This window comes from Ictidomys tridecemlineatus, chromosome 7, assembly GCF_052094955.1.
Source record: "Ictidomys tridecemlineatus isolate mIctTri1 chromosome 7, mIctTri1.hap1, whole genome shotgun sequence".
Taxonomy (NCBI): domain Eukaryota; kingdom Metazoa; phylum Chordata; class Mammalia; order Rodentia; family Sciuridae; genus Ictidomys; species Ictidomys tridecemlineatus.
Genome location: NC_135483.1, coordinates 3,022,540 through 3,042,971, shown reverse-complemented (window position 1 = coordinate 3,042,971; position 20,432 = coordinate 3,022,540). Strand labels below are relative to the sequence as shown.

The window sequence follows — 20,432 nt, the reverse complement described above, 5'->3', positions numbered from 1 at the left end:
TCTCTCCTGAGCACCATCTGTAGAAGGGCACATCTTACATCCAAGTAATTTTACTTTTCTAAGAATAAAAACTCTCCTGTAAAACTGGACAGTTCTGTGGGAGCCTACATAGGAATTCCTGTCCAACACTTCTGTCCGCCTAACAGAGGACAGGATGTTGTGCTGCTCCTGCATGACTCCACACCCAGCATCCAACCTACCAGAGTGTGTCAGTCCCCAGACCTCAGAAAATGAAGAGGAAGAGGAACCAAAGAGTCCTCTCCAAGACAGGGTGAGGGAGGGAGAGGAGGTAACAGGAGGTACAAGGAGAAAGTGGAAGAGAACACATTAGCATCTGTGACCCAATCCTAGAAGTCCACGCGGCATAAAGTGACATTCTTTTTAGATTCTACCTAGTCCAAGGTAAGTTTCTGGCAACTGCAAACCCAAATTCCTGACTAATAGAATTCATAAACTAAAGTCATAATAATAAGCAACATTCCCAACCATCCAAAAGCTATCCTAAAAGAACTATTTTTCTCCTCATTCAGTTAAGAATTACTTAATGGGCACCTACTGCATGCAATCACTGCTCTAGATATCCTGAATACATCAGTGTGTGTGCAAAGAGAGGGATGCACAGATGTGAGCCGTGCTGGTGGGTATTTAACCACCACTCTGCAGGGCAGAGAGAGTAATTGTCAACAAACTGGTCATGTGGCATTTGCTGGTCTTCATGGCATGTCTCCTGTGCACACATGCACACATTTCTGTTACATGTGGACCTGGGAACAAAATTACTAGGTCACACCTTGTGCTTAATCTTAGTAAGCACTGCAAAGCAGGTGTACAAATGGATACCCCGTATCTGGGTGTGAAGTTCCCATGCTCGCCCACAGTTAAAAGAAACAGTGAGGCCAATGTGCCCAGCAAAAGGGTGACCTCACTCAAATGAGACTCTGCACCAACTCTGAAACACAGGAACTGAAGTGCATGTCCCACAGTGCAGCACCACCCTCCAGGGAAGAAACTGTAATGAAACTTTAAGATGTCTTTCATTATCATATAGAAAAAACCAAGGTGAAGCAAACAAAACTTGTTCGAAGGTATTTATTTAGAGGTCTAGTGGCTAGCGGTAATAATACTGTTATTCTGAAACTACACAGTTTTATATCTATAAAACATAAAGCAACTTCATGAGTGTGTATGTTAAGAACCAAGATTTTAAGAAAAATAAAATATACAAGTAAAAGTAGGAAGTAAAAATATATGATCTTATATTTGAATTGGAAGTATCAGAATAAACTATTTTATTTTTCTCTTAAAAATATATACTTTCTGCCTCTGTATTCTAAAAAGACCCAGAAACAGCAACACCCCAACATGAACCACCCCAGTATCCAGGTGAGTCGCCAAACACCAACTCCCACTGAAAGGAATCAAGGCTGCCAGGAGAAGTGGACCCCACCAAGGTGAAGTGGCACCCCTTTCGCCACTAAAAAGTCTTAACTAGGCTTCCCCAGAAATCTTCATCATGGCTGATTTTAGGACTGTCAGCAAAAGAGTCTCTGCAAAAGAGTCCAGTGTAGACAAACTTCCTATTTTCATGTCGCCCTGTTTTACCTGGCCACTGGCCGGGAAGATACCGCACTCCAAGTGCTGGACACCCCCTTACTAGTTTTTCACAAACATGTATCCTGTATAGGAATTTGTAGAAATGTGCAAACAAGGCCTCTGGCCTTGAGCTGGGCTTCACAGAGATGTCTACATTTTTAAGGTAAGTTACTAACTGGGTTCCATGGTAATAGCTGGCAGGGGGAGGAAAGAAGGGGAGAAGAAACTCTCCCCTTCTCAGGTGTTGTCCTTGAAGAGTTAACTTGCCCAAAACAGTGAAAGAAAAAGCTGCTTTTATGTGGACTTCTGCCGATTGGGGACTTTTGAAATCCTCCCCTTGCGTGCTGGGTATAAAACTCTGAAATTCCCTGAACTCGGGGTTCAGGGGATTGACTGATTACAGCAAAAGCTGTGCCCTCTGATCCTGGTTGCAGCCAAATAAAACTGTTTCCTGCTATCTTTGGTGCCTCGCCTCATTTGTCCCTACAACAAAGGGTCTCGCCCCAAGCAGCTACTGCCAGGTGGCTGTGAACAGTGACTTTCCATTGCTACCCCTCCACACACTCCAGCCCTGTTCTTCTGTGCAAGACAGGTTCCCCTCCTTCATCTGTTATTCTGCTCCTTATCACATTAGGAGTAATGGCATCCTCGTGGATCCTTATGTTATCCAGTGGCTTTTCATCTGTTGCTGCCATTTTTTTTTCTTTCTGATTTGGCATAAGGAAGTCCCCTCAGATCATCTCCTGGGTCCTCTGACATGTCCCTAGTATTTCCCAAGCATCTTCCTCCTCTTTGGCACTGTAGAAGCTCTGGGCATTTCTTGTCATCTCTCTGTCCCATGCTGAGATGTGTAATTCTCCAAGTGGCCCTGTGTCTTTTGGTGGGAAACAGAACTTGGAAGACAAGATCTGGACACTGGGGGTGTCAGTGCTTGTAGGCCACCTTCATGTAAAGGAGAATGTGCTTGTGCACCCACATGTGCCCTGGACTCAGGATGCAGAATCTTGTTCTGCTCTTCTGAGGTGGCTCTGACCAGCTTCACTGGCTTCAACTGGGTGCTTGCTTTACCATGGCTCCCTGGGAGGTTCCAGTACCCCTCCTTTGGACTTTGATGATCAGTAGGTTGGGGTAGATTTATTGATTCTGGGGTTTATCTTGGGCTCCCCTATTTCCACAAGCAGCCTTCTCCCAAATTTCTCTGACATCCCCTACCCCCAAAGCCTGTCATAGAAAGTGCCGAGTCAGAGCAGCAGAAAGCAGACTTCATGGGAGCCACTGATGTGCAGTGGTCACACTTTTCTCTGCGGGTCCCATTCTTGATGTCCTGAGTTTCCTGAGCTATGCACAGATTCAGTCTCCCAGGGACTTGGGCAGTTCGGATTAGGTTTGGAACTTGGCCTTTTGCTGCCCTTTTTGTTTCCACACATTCCCTTAAAACAGCAGTGGCTTTGTTCTGAAAACCATCAGCTAACCTTCTGGTGCCCTGCTACCCAGAGCCAGGGCTGAGTGAGATGCCTGGCTGGGCAGGAGCGTGCAAGAAGCCTCAGGTCCTGCCTGCCTTGTATATTTCAATGTCTTCAAACAGTCTTATAAAGGATTCTGTCCAGCTTCAATACCCATGTCCAAGAGAAACTGCTGCTGCCTTTCCACTAGGAAGGCCTTCCCTCCTGCCATTTTTCTTCCCTTCTTGTCTAGCTTAATCTGTTTGATTTCTGTATTTGTGGTAATTTTTAGACACACAGAAAAGTTACAAGAATTTATTATTCTCCACACATGCACTGCACAGGTCGCACCCACACTTTCCTGCTTTGTCAAAAGTGCACACCCAATTATCCGTCCCTTTGTCCACCACACACCTTTCTTTTAACACTGTGTTAAAGCAAACGGAAGGTGGTAGATCACTTCACCCTGAACTTGGGTGGACACATTGTTACCAGAGTTGGTGCCTATTTGCAATCGTCTTTTCCCTGGAAGCCACACCTTGCAGGCACACTCCCTGCACTGACGAATGCCTGGCCCGAATGCCTGGCCCTAATGCCCGTCAGGTGTAGAGCCTTGCAGCGCCCTCCTCACATCTCCCCAAAGAGGTAACTTTCCTCCCACCTCTAGTTAGCATCACATGGCATGAGTGTTGCTGAAGCCTGTCCATGTCATTTCATGTAATGTCATGCCATTTCATGCTCCTTTCTGCTGGTCTGGGTTTCGCTGAATTGGTCGTATCTCCTTTGTCCTTTTTTTTTCTTAATAAACAGCTTCTTTTTTTGGAAGAAATTCTTGCGGATTACAGAATTTGTTATGGTTTGGATATGAGGTGCCCCTCAAAAGCTCACACATGAGACAATGCAATAAGTTTCAGAGGAGAAATGATTGTCATAAATCAATCAGTTAATCAATCTCTGTTGGGATTAACTAAGTGGTGGCTGGAGGCAGGTGGGGTGTGGCTGGAGTAGGTTGGTTAATTGAGGGTGTGGCTAAGGGGTATATATTTTGTATCTGGAGCTGGAGTCTCTCTCTCTGCTTCTTGATCACTATGATGTGAGCAACTTTCCTCTGCCACCCTCTCTCGCCATGATGTCTCCAGCTTCACTTCAAGCCCCAAGAAATGGAGCAGGCCTTCTGTGGATTGAGACCGCTGAAACTGTGAGCCCTCAAGTAAACTCTTCCTCCCCTACAGTTGTTCTCGTCAGTCCTTTAGTCACAGCAGTGAAAAAGCTAAGACAGAATTCTGGATGGATTTTTTTCTTTCAGTGCACTAAAGGTGTTCATGTGCCTTCTGGCTCCTCCTGCAGATTTCTAAAACTTATTTTATATGTAATTTTTTCAGCTCAGGTGCTGCACCTTACAAATTTCAACTTCTTTGACTTCCCAAAGTTCAAAATTTTCCCGCCTCTACCTACTGACAATGCTGCAGTCAAACTGCTTTCAACTAGATGGCCAGGGAGCTAAAAGGGCTCCCAGGTGGCTCTCTTCCCTCTTGGCATCACAGTCCTGCATGGCCTGTCGCCTCAAGGTTGGACAGAAGTGGTTCCTCTTTCTGTCCACAAGTCTTGTTATTTATGGAGAAGAACATGCATGTCTCGTACCCTTCACTCCTCTGTGGCTTAAGTAGACCTCCCAGAATCAATGCTGTTTAAAGGCAAAAAGCTCATAAGCTGCCTATTTCTAAACTTTCTAGAAAGCAATGTGATAAAACTGTATGTATGTTAATATTAGTTTAGTTTAGCTATCAATTTTACTATCTAGAAGATCTTGGGTAATTTCCATTTTAACAAAAAAATTTATTCTTAATTTTGGCAGAACTTCTGTGTTATTTTGTTACTAAATTCTTACCAAATTTGGTTTACTCTGCCTTGTTTTTAATGCAAAGTAGTATTTCCTTCCTGGCTAAATGGATGCTGCATAAATGTTAACAGCTAATCCTAAAACCTGCAAGCAAAGCCTGTTTCTTCCATCACCTGCTTCTCCATTCAGGGACCTGTGGGGAATTGCTAGGGGGAAATGAGGGTCTCTTCCCTGATTCAGTCCCCATGCTACATGCAGTGGCCCAGGCCTTATGCTCTTCTGAGGGTTTTCTCCTCTGAACTTTCAGATGATTGGTTGGAGATCTGCAGTTGTTCTTGGCTTTTGCTTTATTCCCACCTACTTTTCAATGTAAGTTTTAGTAACTTTCTCCCTTTAAAATATGTTTTTGTTAATTGGGAAACTGAGATGTGTCATTATTAGTTAATGCCAAAACACTACCCATATTATCAAAATGATTTTATGTAAACCTTCAATGAAATGACATACTATAAAATAAATAAGTGTACACATACTACTTAGCTTCTTTTGTTCTTATGTAGTTTCTTTTGTTTTTTTCTGGTACGGGGGATTGAACCTAGATGTACTCTACAGTTGAGCAACATCCCAGCCTTTCTTTGCTGGTACTGGGAACTGAACCCAGGGGTGCTCTACTACTGAACTATATACCTCTAGTCTTTTTTTATATCTTGAGATGGGATATTACTAAATTGCTGAGGCTGGCCTCTTAACTTGTGATACTACTGCCCTGGACACCTGAGTGGCTGGGATTACAGCTGTGTGCCACCACACCCAGTTTGGTATCTCGTTTTAATCCTCTGGTGAGACTTTGAAATGAAAAGCCTAGTGATGCAAATGGCAACCTCTAGGCCTGTGGCCAGAGTGGAACCTAAGATGTAAATGAGCAGAATTCGTGATAATGATGGTGTTGTTCTGTACCTCCAAGGCCACGAAGGTTGGATACGTGTGAAAACTATGTATTACAGTTTTCCTCCTTTTGATGGACTGAGGGCACTGAGACGTGGTCAGCCTTACACATATGAGACACTGGGTTCAATCCTCAGCACCACATAAAAATAAATAAAATAAAGGTATTGTGTCCATCTACAACTAAAAAATATTTTTAAAAAAATTTTTAAAAAGGTTGGAATGCAGCTCAGGTAGAGCACTTGACTAATATGCACAAGGCCCTGGGTTCCATGCCCAGTGACCCCCTCAAAAAACACCACAGCTTCTCACCCTAAGTTTCCTATTCAGCATGTCAGGGGTGGGGCCCAAACACCTTACAAGTCTAACAAATTCTCAGGGAACGATGCTGATCCAAAGACCACCCCTCACCCACTGCCTAAAGTCACCAACATGAACACACAACAGTGAACACACAACCAATCACAGAAGAACCTGTATCATTGCCATCCCCACTCCTGTTTCCTGAAACTGTATAACTTCTGTGACAGTCCTCAACTCGTCATCAGAACATCGTGCAAACTCAAACTTAGGGGTAACCTACAAAACCACTAGTCTGCCTCCTTCAAAACTGTCAGTGCACAAAAAGGGAAAGTCTGAGGACTATATCCAGACTAAAAAGATTGATGAGGCTGACTGAACGCCATGTGATCTGGAGAGGCTCCTGCAATAAGGAGAAGGACTGTCATAAGGGATATTAATAGGGCAACTGCCAAAATAAAAACAAGGAACACATTCCAGATAGTGACATGTGTCACTGTTAGATCCTGTAAATTTGAAAATTATGTTACTATTATGGAATTGTAAAAATACCCTTCTCCCAGTAAACACTGACTGAATATTCTGGGGAAGAGGGCATAGTGCCTGCAACTCAATGGCATAAGGTTCAGTGGAAACAAACATATGTGAATATTCATGTGCATGTATACATGTATACAGAGAGGGGAAGAAGAGCAAGGCCTCACGCACACTCTGAGGTCAGCTGGTGAGTCTAAGTGGAGGGCAAGTAGGCTCATCACTCCAATTCCTGCATCTTTTCCATAAACAAAAAGCTTCTCAAAACAAAGATTTTTCAAAGAGGCAGAGGCAGCAAACTGGAAAGGATGCTGGAATGGCTTTCAGAGAAGGCCAGGGGAAGGCGAGGGGCGTGTGGGTGCACACAGAAGTCTTCATCTGAGAGTCCTCAGTCATTCTGAGACACAAAAGCAGGTTCGGTATCTTTCAATGCATTTTTAGGCCTGTTAAATATCTTTTTAGAAGATATGGGAAAATAAACATGATTAATAAACTCATGCTCCAGGTTGGAATATGACCTCTTAGAAGATGCTTTAAATGCACTTAAACTCTACAGGTAAAGCAATGGGAATGAGCACAGTGTAAACAGCCACCCAGCATTCACAATGGAGCCCAAGACGACTGTGTGCGACTGCCACCTGATGGACCCAAGTGGGAATGGCATCAACTCTGGAGCCTGCAAGGGGACACCAAGAGATTTCCAGAGACAAACACCTTCCAAACAAATCAGATTTCTAAGGTCTGCCAATTTTACTTTTATTTATTCGCTTATTTGTTCATTTATTTTTGTTTTGTTTTGTTTTGTAAATTCAAGCTAAAAAAAAAAAGAAAAAAGAAAACTCAAATAACTAAGCCCTAGCTACTTAAGGGCAAAGTATAACACATTGAACCTAAAAGGTCATTGATCTAATTTCAGGAATGTCTGGAATCATACAAGATGCAAGAAGATTCTCCACCTAATTTTCTTAAACAATATTACTCATGGTGGGATATACAATATAATTAATCATTTTAAGTGGTGCTGAGGATCAGAATCAGTGCCCGCACAGTTGAGGCATGTGCTTTAGCAATGAGTAACACAAGCAGCTCATTCAAGCAAATTACTAAAGTTATCCTCCTGAGACTTTACCAAAGAGAACCTTGACAGTGTAGATTGAGACAGTGAAAAACATAAAGAAGGTCCACCACCATCCCAAACATCATTTTCGAGAAGCAGACACCACACAGGTAACTCACGTGAAGGCTGCAGCCAGCAGATCTGGATGCCAGGGTAACGCACCACCTACTGGAGACAGTAGAGTGCTTAGGACAGAAGCTCAAACACTAAGGAAGCAAACTTGCTGGGGCCGCCTGCCACATACCTCCTGCATTACCCATCACCACGCATTCCAGTGCTTCCCTGACCCAAGTGACCAAGGGTGTAGCAGAAAATGATGGCCTTCTTATCTCCAAAATGAAGATGCTAAATAGCCACTCCATAGGACATTGACAAATGCCACAAAATAGTGAGAAGCAACTCTCCTGCACACTTTCAAGAAACTCAATTTACAACTGTGAAGCCTTGGTTAGTGTCTCAAATTTTCATTATTTACTGTATACATTTTTATTTCTATCAGCTTAAAGTACAATTGCACCCTACAATTATAGCGGTAACTAAAATAAAGAGCTGAAGAATGCATAATTAAATTGTCGTCTGTATCAGAGAAAGCAAGTTTATTAAGTTGTAAAGCTACTGTTCTAGTTCTCCAAAACTAGAACAACAGGGAAGAATCTAAAACAATTTAACTTGTAAAATATCTTTTATGTAAAACATCCTTCACATGTGCTAATTATATAACCTCTATAAAACACAATTTAATTATACAAAACAAAATGCCTTTAGGCTATAAATAAACCAGATCACAAAAATCAACTGAACACTACAAATTAAAAATGAATGCTTTCAGAGTTTGGGTCCATGCTGAAATGTGGGCCACACACATTCCATGACCTCTAATACAAGAAAAACAAACTTTAATCCAACTGTAGAAAAGAACTGAGCAGAAATGATTGTGTTTCCACCTACGTATGTCTCCTTCTTTTTAAAGCTTGGCCTCTTGAGCCTGGTCAGGGTGCTTGGCACAGGGGTGGGGTTCCTCGCCCCAGGAAGAGCTCTGGTGCCACTGACAGACTCCCCACCAAGAACCAGGATGCTACACAGCAGTCATGGTGGTGCAGCTCGAGTTTCTGAGTTTCTGCCTGGAAGCTGCTCTGGAATCCCCCATTTTGCTGCTGAAGTCAGCAGTAGACTCCTTTCTGCTAATGAACGGGACTCGGCTGTACAAGAGGACCAAAGTCTGGTCTGTTCATCCGTTTACCAGCGGAGGTGTCTCAGTTGCTTCTGGTTACCATGAAGACAGCTGCTATGAATATTCAGGGAGGCCTTCTGGATTGTGCAAATGAGTGTCCAACTACATTTTTAACTGACAAGCCTCTTTCCACAGTGAGCAGCTCTGAACTCCTGTCAGCCAAAGTGGGAGCTGCACATGCTTGTGCTCTGGCACTGCTGCCTTCTGCTTGGTCCAAGGCTACCAGCCCCACAGGTCCCGACAGCATCTCACTGTGGTGTGGTCTGCATTTCCTAATGACCATGGATGCTGAGCATCTTTCTGAGGACACACTGTCATCCATACAAAATGCATTAAGTGTCTGTTCAAAGCTTTTGGCCATTTTTAATTGAAATTTTTATTGAGACACATGATTTTTTTAATACAGTTTATCAAAAAAAAACACTGAAAAGTCTGTGTAATAAGCCACTTAGAATTCATGAAAAACAGACAAAAATAAAATGTCTCCTTGCCAACTCCCACTCACCATAGCCTGTCCACCCCTGAAAGAAATGCAAAAACAAGCAGAAAAAAGGCTCACTCACCCTCTCCCCAACTCTAAATATGAGAATTCTAAGAAAGGGTACCTGCCTACTTCTAGGGTCAGGAAGCCAAACTTTCACACTATTATAAATGCCTGATGGGAACCCATCCTTCCCTCAGTATTAGCTGGGACTGGTTGAGCACTGTGTGGTGTTTCATAGAAGCAGGGGTAAACCAGCTCAGGAGGTAGCACTATCCTCTTGCCAGGTAAGCACAGGGCTGCACCTGTGCACTGGTTGAGCACAAGGGCTAAGCTTCAAGTGAAGAACCTGACACCATCATAGGAACCTTGCACAAGTTTCACCATCTCTAAGTTCAGTTTATCTGTAAAATGGGAGCAGTAGTCACTGCCTTACTGAGCTACTATAAGAATCACACCAGAGTCAGAGTCCACACACACCTGAAAACTGTTCTGTGACTATCATTCTTCACCTTAACTCCTGCATCTCAAATGTAAGCAAGTTTGGGAAAATGGCCTTCAAGGGCCATCCTGTTTCTGAACCACACCGCCTTCTGATGGAAGTACTTCCAACAAAAACTGGGAGCAGAACCTCTGACACATGCTCTTTCAGAAGCACACTAGCGTTCCCCCAGAACCAGACTGCACTGCTCCCTTTCCTGCATTTAAGTTTCTCAGAAAATGAAGTGTGGTGATCCCATACTCCTGCCCACCCAGGTGGCACAAGAGCACCCAGCAAAGCGCAGGTCAAAGAAAGCTGGGAGGTGCTGGGGCTGTAGCTCAGTGGTAGAGCCCTCACTAGCCCTGGGTTCAATCCCCAGGACCACACAAAAGGAGAATGGGTGAGCTGGGGTCAAAACACTCCACTGCCCAGTGTCAACTCATGCCAATCGCTTACTCCTCAGAAAGCAGTTTGGACCTCTGAACGTGAGTTTTCTTGCCTGAAGAGTGGCAATACCACCATCAACCCCTAGTGCATCTGGAATGACTAAGCACCCTAGTGGAGGGTACATTTGATGGCGGTGATCACATCCTTAGGCCCAACACAACCCAAATGCAACCTGCCTGTCTTCCCTCTTCAGAGCAGGAGCCACTAAGTTAAACCACCATTTCAGCAGCCTCTCCCCATACACCTAAACTGTTCTGAATACCACCAAATGACCTCCACTATGCTATTTAGTACAAGGTCAACCCAAAACTTCAACTTGACCTTTCTGCTGCATGACAAAGTTGAACATGCCCTTCCTCATGAAGTATTTTCATCCCTTCTTTCCATAACAACCAATACTGGTTTTTCCAGCAGCTGCTCTGTGCTGCTAACACTCCTCCTGACCATTTAACAGCAAAGTAACATACAGCTCAGTCTCTGGCCAGCTTCTCTATGCTCACCAGTGACCACCTAGTTAGTGTCCCTTAGCTTGCACTTCTACTTCCAGCTCAAAATTCTCTTCCAAGCTCATACTCCAACTGCCAGAAACCCCTAGGAGGCCCTAAGGAACAGATCCAAATGAGAAATGCCTGAAGGTGCACTCCTCATACACCACTGAGTCCCAGCCCAGTCCTGCAGGCTCCTCCCACAGCCTCACAGGCAACTGGCCCCTACTTTCCTCACACCCTGCCTAGTCCCACAGGTTCTACTTTCAAAATGCATCCAGGGTCTACCTGCTTCTTACCACCACTACCGTTGCCACCCTAGCCCATGACGCCTCTGCTGCTTGCCTGGTCCCCTCCACAACCAGTGGGGACTCACCCGTGTCTATTCCTACATTTTCTCTGTTACTGAACTGAGGAATATTCCGCTCCACAGCAGCAAAAACAGCACTCCAGCTGCCCTTCACTAAATACCTGCACTCGCCATGGTGCTGCTCCCTCCCAGCAACGCTCTTTCTCCTAGTCATCCGCCTGTAGCCCGCAGCGCCTACTGCGGAGCCTACCTACGCCACAGTATTTAGGTGAGACCTGCTTCCCAGCTTCCAACTTGTGGCTCGTGGCTTGGGCTCTCACTATGCTGCTGCTATGATTGCTCCCCCTCCATCCACCCTCTGGCTTGTGCTGCAGCTGGATCTACCTAATGACATGAGAACCACGTCTGGCAATCAGCAAGAACTCAGCAAACATTCCCTGAACTTAATGGCTAGTCCACAGTACAAACCAATTCTTTACCAGGATCACCAGCTCCCACTGTCTTTCCAATGGAGCAGCCTGGAAAGAACCCATTCCACAGTTCATGCGAACACTGGAACTACTCTCACACTAATTGGCTGCTGAGGGCTGGCACCAGACAAGGATGGCATGATCTCAACTGCCCCTCCTTCCTCACTGCTGCAAACCCTCAGAGGCATCACAGCTCCAACCACAGGTGTGCCAACTCTGCTCACACGGGCACAGCCTCAAGCCCTGCCTCAGAGCAGAACAAAAGCCACTCCAAGAAAACCAGCTCCACTGCCTCGACTTCAGCTACAAACAAAGAAGGGGTACAATAAGTACCTGTTGAAGAAATGAGGAACAGAAAAGCAAATGTCTTGCCCAGAGTACAACAGCAAACATGGCAGTGTCATTAGCCTCAGAAATACCTGACACCAAAACTATTGCTCTTACCCAAGCTGTGTGGCCTACACCTTAAGGTCCTCACAACAGGCCAACATGTCACATCCTACCCCTAAGACCTCATAACAGGCCAACATGTCACATACCACTGCTAAGGTCCTCATAGCAGGATGTCACATCCTACCCATAAGGTCCTCACAACAGGACAATGTCACATCACACCCCTAAGGTCCTCATGATAGGACAACGTCACATCCCACCACTAAGATCCTCAGGACAGGACAATATATCATATCCCTACCCTATGGTCCTCATGACACGCCAAAACACCACACTACACATGCCCATCCCTTACAGTCCTTAGTGGCTTCAGGTTCAAGAAGGAAGACTAACACTTTCTAGTGCTCTAAAGACTTCATGAAACAAAAGCACTAGAGAAAATGACAAATCTCTAATAATAAAAATCAGAAAAGGGAGAGTCACCAAAAGATGAGAATCGAACAAATATCCAAATATTAAAAAGGAGCTGGGAGTAGAATGATGTCAGAGACCCACAGACACTGAGCCCTGGAACAGGCAGGCTTCTGGCCGTGTGGTTGCTGAGTGTGGCCTAGTTCCATGACAAGTTATGCTCAGGCCAACCCAGCATCTCCTCTTGGACCAAAAAAAAAAAAAAAAATCCAAGGGTATCTCTCTAGAAAATGAAGCAAAGGTGTATGGTACAAGTGTTGACCTTCTGAGAGTAAAACCTCCCAGCTGCCTGGTTATCTGGGGCTGACAAAACAGAGCATGCTGAGGCAGAGAGCCCAGGCTAAAGTCCTTCAGAACGTGGCTGCAACTCAGGCAAACATCAAGCCCTGCTTCTTAGGCACTTCAGACAACCACAGCCCACTAGACCCCAAGGAATGCACCTCCACCCAAAAGGAGTCAGTACTGAGAGAGAGAAACAGCCTTGAAAGAAAAAGCCAAGATGGAAAGCTGAAGAACACCTACAAGAGATAGGCAAAACCTCACTAAGCATATCTAGGAAGAACTCTGAATCCTTAAAACAAGAGACTCAAAATAACAAAATGATCCCTATAATTAAAAAACATACCCTGTTTTTAGAGTTCAACCCATGTGCAGCCCCTGAACATTTGGCTGGAACTGCAAAGGTAGCAACATGAAACCCAGCAGTGTAAAGATAGAAACAAAAATGTGACCCAGGACAAGGACACTTGCTAGAAAGGGAGGGAAGAGCCAGTTCTGGGACAATACCATCCTTACCCTGCAAACTGAAGAGCAAAGATTCTAATATAAACTAAGGGCCCAAGGAAAAGATTGTTAAAATCACAAAAGAAGACTTTTACAAGAGAAATACAACATGGAGACTATCCAAAAATGAGACGCAGGAAGAGATGTGGGAATAGCACCAACCCACAACAGATCACTTAAAACTGAGAGGCCACAAATGGCAAGGTTTACATGAAATATCACGTTTTGGAGATAACATCAGCACACCCAAAATGAAAAGTGGTGAAGGAAGAAGCCTGTGGCATGGAATTCAGGGTTGGGAGGGGCCGATGCTGGCTTTTCATCCACTCTCCTAGCTTTCAATCATATAAACAAGTAAAAAAGCACCACCAGTCCTTCCCCACTGCCCTCAGCCAAGCACAGCTCCTTCAGAGGGCAGAAACCCTGCAGCCAAGACACAGTCCAGCCTCCTGCTTCACTCTGAACACCTCCCCCAGTTCTCTCTGGCAAACCTGGTTCTACCTATAGCAAACTGCATCCACAGGGACTCAACACCAAACCTGCTCACCTCTGAGCCTCCATACAAGACCCACTCCCTGCTCACCCCTCAAGAACATGTGCTCCTACTCTCCAGGGCTCCTCCTGGACACCGCACCCCTGGGAGCAGTGTCCAGTAGGCTGTCCATGTTGGGCTGAGGCCCAATGAATACTCCCAGAGCAACTCGATGAGCACTCCCAGAGCAACTCTTTCTCCATGCAGTACTCACCAGCCTGTATGAGCTGCCCAGCCCCTGAAGAAAGGATGTTATAAGAACAAGGCTCACAGAAAATCTCAGCCTAGCATAGCGCCCAGCATTCTAGTCTCTTAGGAAATGCTCTTTGGAGTAGAAGTCCCAGACCTCAGAATCCAAATGTCAACTGTTTTGGGGCTATAAAGGGTGCCTCTATTCACAAATACAGAGGGTTGCAGAGGGTCTCAGGGCAGTCCTCCTCCTGTCTACCACCTTCCCATAACCCATTAGCCCTGAGAATGACCTGCAAACTCACCAGAAAACTGAAACCACATCACATAATTTCCCTTCCCTAATACCTAGAAACCGAAGTAGATGTGGGGAGAAAGGAGAACAAAGGAGGAAAGCAAACTGACTCTCATATGGAAATGGAAAAAACAAACCAGGGTTCCTACTCTAAAAACACTTGCCATGGTGGACACAGTGGCACTCGCCTGTAATCCCAGCAATTTGGGAGATTAAGACCAGCCTGAGTGCTTAGCAAGACCCTAAAGAAACTTGTTGAGATCCTGTCTCAACTTTTTTAAAATAAAAAAGGTCTGGGGGCTAGCTCAATGGTAAGACACCCCTGGGCTAAATCCCCAGTACCAAAACAAAAAATGAAAACACTGGCTAAAGTAAAATTCAATATAAATTATCAGAATACTGACTCCATGAAGTCCAAGTTCATGAGGCACTCACTGTGGTGACATACTGGTTAAACAAAATGCTCCTAGCTAGCACTAACCCAAGGGAGACTAATGACTCTTCCATCAACACATCTGTCCTCAGTTTACTAAGCTCTGTACAAATGAGGATGGACTCTCACGTCTACGATTTCCCTACTATGGACCAGGAACTAAGGTCCACAGGTCACAAATCAGCAAAATATACAAATTATAAGTAATCTAATCTCTTCTTTTTTGGGGGGCGGGGGGCAGGTACCAGGGATTGAACTCAGGGGTACTTGCCCACTGAGCCACATCCTCAACCCTATTTTGTATTATTTGGAGACAGGGTCTCACTGAGTTGCTTAGTACCTCACTTTTGCTGAGGCTGGCTTTGAACTCACGATCCTCCTGCCTCAGCTTCCCAAGCTGCTGGGATTATAGGTGTGCACCACCGTACTCAGCTATAATCTAATCTCTTCAGGGATCAGTTCTACTCTCACGATAATGGGAAGAAAAATACCACCAAATACTATTTGCTATTTTAAGTGTTGAACAAATTACACAAACCTCACAGCATCTTCATAACAATCCATAAGAAAGATCATATAACAGTCTCCTTTGTCAGGGAAGAAACTAGGTTTAGGTAGATTAAACAACTTGATTAAGGTTGAATTATTAGTATACAAGATGCCCAACCCTTATCCATAATTTTATTTTCTGAAGTTTTAGTTACCCACAGTCAACATGGCCCAAAATTATTAAATGGAAATTTCCAGAAATAACTCCTAAATTTCAAATTACATATTATTCTGAGTAGTATGATAAAATGTGCCCTATCCCACCTGGGACATAAATCATCCCTTTGTCCTGTATATGTCTTTGTTTATGCAAACCTTACTCATAAGGCTATTGTAGCACTGCAGTGTTTGCATTCAAGTAACACTTATTTCCTTAATAATGTCCCCAAATCACAAAAGTAGTAATTCTGGCAATCTGGATATGCCAAAGATAAGTTGTAAAGGGTGGTAACACACTTGCTTAGCCTCCTTACGGCCCTGGATTCAATTCTCAGCATCACCACCACCAACACCAACACCAACACCACCCAAAAAAGTGAAAAGTTGAAAATACAACAAGATATTTTAAAAGAGAAAAAGACCACAATCACATAGCCTTTACTACAGCATCTGGCAATGGTTTTATTTTATTATTAGCTGTTATTTGTTAATCTCTTACCATGCCTAATTTATAAATTTGCTTATCAGAGAAATACATGTATATTGGGGCTGGGGTTGTGACTCAGTGGCAGAGCACTTGTCTCACATGAGTGAGGCACTGGGTTCAATTGTCAGCACCACATAAATAAATAAAAGTATTGTGCCCATCTACAACTTTTAAAAAAAAATCTAAAAAAAAAAAATAGAAATACATGTATAGGGGAAAACACACTACATATGTGGTCAGAGTCTATGGCAGCCTCATGCATGCTGCAGATAAGAGAGAATGACTGGAAATAAGCAGCCAACGTCTGAATCCAGGAGGATAAGAGAGCAACCTGTAGGAGGTTACACTGAAGCCAGGAACTGCCAGTTATAACATCAGCAATGTTTGGCCTCTCTGTCTTTGTTTATGAAAGCCTTACTCATAAGTAATTACAACTTAGTGTTTATAATGCCCAGAGTATGCAAGTGTTACTATTAGCATCAGCCAATATCATTATACAGCCTGCCTATCTCAGAAAAGCAACACAGAGCTTCACTCTCAGTGGCACCAAACGACCCATGCTTCTCCCCTCACCTGCCCTACAAAACCAACTGTTTGGTTTGCTGCTACTATATGTCACAGAGATCCTAGGACAGGTGAAGGAAAGCAGACAAAAGGACCAAGACACAAGTGTAGAAGAATCACACTCACAGTTCAAAAGGCAGCAAAGCTCTGTGAAAATATCCGAAGACGATCTGAAAACACTGCTAGTGCCTCCTTTCTCCTTCCATCATAGTCCAGGGGAAGCTGAAGAGACAAGAGACACACACGTGACTACCTTCCTTCACCGTGTTTTCAAGCACTACTGTATCTACCACCTTAGTCGGCCTCTGCGTGCATACCTTGCCAACTGGGCTAGAATCTGAATGAAGGAAAAAAAATATTACCACAGGGCCTGGGGTTGTAGTCCAGTGGCAGAGCACTTGCCCAGCATGCATGAGGCACTGGGTTCAATCATAGCACCACATAAAAATAAATAAATAAAGGTATTGTGTCCATTTGCAATTAAGAATCCAAGTGACACTCAATTACCAGTGTCATCAAAGACACCTGATATACAAGAGGGTTAAGTGATGGATATCATCCACCGGTTAATAATGAACAAATGAAATAAACGCTAAAAAAAACCAACTCTCTCTCTCTCCCTCTCTACAAATATATATATGTATGTATAATATATATGTACATATGTATATATTATACATATATATAATATATATTACCACAACCCATGTGTCCAAGTCCATACTTTAATTATAGTAAACACAAATACACAAATAAAAGAGGTAAAAACCATTAAAACATCAACAAGCGTAAATCAACCTGCCACAAAGTTGGCTAATAAGTTCAAGGTAAGATAAGAAACAGAAGGCACATTTTTATTTCACCCCCTCTAACTACAGTTACACTAAAGAGTTTTTCTGGGGTTTTTTGTTTTTTTAATTAAAAACCAAACATGCAGGCCAAGGAAAGTTGAAAGGAGAAAAAAAAAATCAACATTTGTGAAATTGTAAGAAAAGTCTCTAATGCACACCGAAACAAAAACAAATGAGGAAAAAGAAAAAAACCTGGAAGACAAACAACCAAACTCTCGGGGGCACAGTAAATGACTCCATAGACCAAGATGGCCAGACCTGAGGCCAGCAGTGGCCACCAGCCCCCTCCAGAGCAGGATATGCGGAAGCCCAGAGCCCACTGCAGCAAAGGCTGCAGACCAGGGAAGAAGGCAAAGGCCCAGGAGGAGGCTCAGGGAGCTCCCCCACCCACCCCACCTGCCAGACTAGAGGCTGCTCTAGAAAGGGGCACCACTGGGATGGGGTGGGCCTGGCCAATGGGACTGGCGGTAGATCCCCTCACTGAACACACACTCCAGCCCCTAGCACTTGGCATTCAAATCCTAATCCTGCAAGAAAGAGACTGTCAGAGCATTCTTGGGGAATCTGATCAGCCTAGAGGAAAGACAAAGATAACAACATGGGATTCCCCAACAAATGGCCTGTCCAGATGCCCTCATACAAAACTCAGTTGAAGGAAGCCACCCATGTGTTTAAAGAAGAGTTTCTTGATTCATGGCAAGGAAATACTACTAAGCATGTGAGAAGAGCCTCTGATGCAGAAGACAGAGACCAACAAGGGGAAGGGGTGAGGATGCCAATGTGGAGAAAAAGGAACCACATGAGCTACAAGAACCCAGGCACACTTGTCAGCAAGATTTGGCAGCACACCTCTCTGGCAGAAGCACAGTTTGCCTTGCTGATCCACTTCCAAACATGTGTTTGACACCTTGGTATTTCTAACAATTTCAGCACCCAACACGGGGCCCCATATGTCACCTGGGGTCATGCGGACTCCCCCCTTATAGAAGACAGGTCTGCCTTTTTGCAGTGGTCCTAGAGTGGGAGGGTGATCCCTGAGACTGATCCAAAATCAAAAGAGAGTTGGCAACATGGGAAAAGGGCCCAAGCAAGTACCATGGCAACCAGGTAACCCATGCATGGACCAAGGCAGGAAAATCTATTCTTGAGCTCAAGAGAGAAGTACTTCCTTGGTGACAGGGACATCTTGAAGATTGTGTGTGACTCAGACTCTATTCAAAAACACAAAACCAGGGTGTATAAGTAACCTCCAATAAAGACAGGGTGGAGTACGAAGCAGTGTGGGGCGGAGGGGAAGGGCTTAATTACACAAACCACCCAAAAAAAGGGGGGGGGGGGAATAAAAATTTTAGGCCTAGGGACAGGGAAGGACAATAGAAAGATTCCATATGTAAAGTTTTCTTCTAAAGTAAAAATGGGGCTGAAGCAGTGGCTCAGTGTTAGGAAGAGCCCTTGCCTAGCATGTGTGAAGCACTGGGTTCTATCTTCAGCACCACATAAAAATAAATAAAAAATAAAGGTCCAGGGCTGGGGCTGTAGCTCAGTGGTACAGCCGAGTGATATGAACTTTTTGTATACATATAGATTACACCTGTTAATCTATATGTATATAGATTATATACATATAGATTAACAAATTTGATCCTCAGCACCACATAAAAATATGAAGACATAAAATAAAGTTATTATGTCCATCTACAACTAAAAACAAATTTTTTTAAAAAAATTCATGTATAGATGAGTACTCAAATTTAATGAATAGCCTTTCAGTTCATATGATTCAAATAACTTCAACAAAAAGTTTAAATTGGTAAGAGTAAGATGCCTTTGAAACTTCTAACCCATACTCTGACAATCAGAGTGTTGGTTTCTATAAAATATTTAAAGTACAACATCCATTGCTTCTAAGAATTTTTCTTCGGCAGGAATAACTGACTTAAAGTGTTAACTAGAGTTGTAAGTTAGAAATGGGTAAATTAGTTTTTTAACATGAATGGGATTACTCTTCATAAATGTGTTTCTTAGGAGTCATCTGACTAATTTTGTAAAGTAAAAATAGTAAAATATCAACTAAGCACAAATTCAAGTACTCTCAGTTTCTTGAATTCCATACGGTAACATATTTGGGTCTACTAAAAATGTTTTTTTGTTTAGTAAATTTTAAAAAGAAAGATTTAAGATTGCTCATTTCTGGGTTTTAACCTACAAGCAAAGTTACTAAGATTTAAAATTCTAACAGGTGTAATCTATATGTATACAAAAAGTTTCAGCTGTATTTTGATTAAAGTACTAAAAAAAAGTGTGAATATTTCATCTTATTGAAAAGGAGTAAGGTTTGTTTTTCTCTAACTTCCATTTGGGTTCACCCCACTTCCATTTTCCCACCACTCTGAAATAAGGAGTTGACTGAAACGTTTAAGATCACAAGGTGGCCTTTACATTTGGTGGGAGGACCTTAATCGAGGCCCATTACCCTGAGTGCCTGACTATTAACTATCCTATCTTCTTCAGGGGGCGAAAGCTGCCAGTCACAAAGGAAACAACATGTATGTAACTAGATAAAGGTAACCTGTTATCAATAAGATATATATAGAATTTTGTGTTATTTTTTACACTGGGTTGGGAATTTAAAATCTTTTTTTTTTTTTTTGTACCAGGGATTGAACCCAGGGGCACTTAACCACTGAGCCACACCAGGAGCCCTTGTTGTATTTTGTTTAGAGACAGGGTTTTGTTAAGTTGCTAAGACTTTGCTAAATTGCTGAGGCTAGCTTTGAACTTTCGATCCTCCTGCCTCAGCTTCATGAGCTGAGTGTGCCACCACACCCAGCTAAATATATTTTTGAAAGATAATAATAAAAGGTGATGTTTTTAAAGGTTGACATTGTAAAACATTGATGTATTTGGCACTTTTCCACAAAAATAAAGCCAGAAACTCAATTTTTGTCAGACTCACGTTTCCAGTGTAATGCTGTATTACTATCAAGAGCACTGCCTTACCTAAAATAAGGTCCACATTAGGGTGGTTCCAAAGTAGGGGAGACTTAACT

At 43.4% G+C, this 20,432-nt stretch overlaps 1 protein-coding gene across 15 annotated transcripts in view; it reads right to left on the bottom strand.

Moving 5' to 3' along the window:
* Ptk2 (protein tyrosine kinase 2) overlaps window positions 1–20,432 on the bottom strand; it is a 238,148-nt gene that overhangs the window by 190,064 nt on the left and 27,652 nt on the right. Inside the window, exon 2 of one of the 15 annotated variants that reach the window (XM_078016643.1) lies at window positions 16,658–16,753. The exons of the other annotated variants lie outside the window; for them this stretch is intronic. The gene's annotated coding sequence lies outside the window, so the exon portion shown is untranslated. The remainder of the gene's footprint in view (window positions 1–16,657; window positions 16,754–20,432) is intronic. 15 annotated transcript variants of the gene reach the window in all.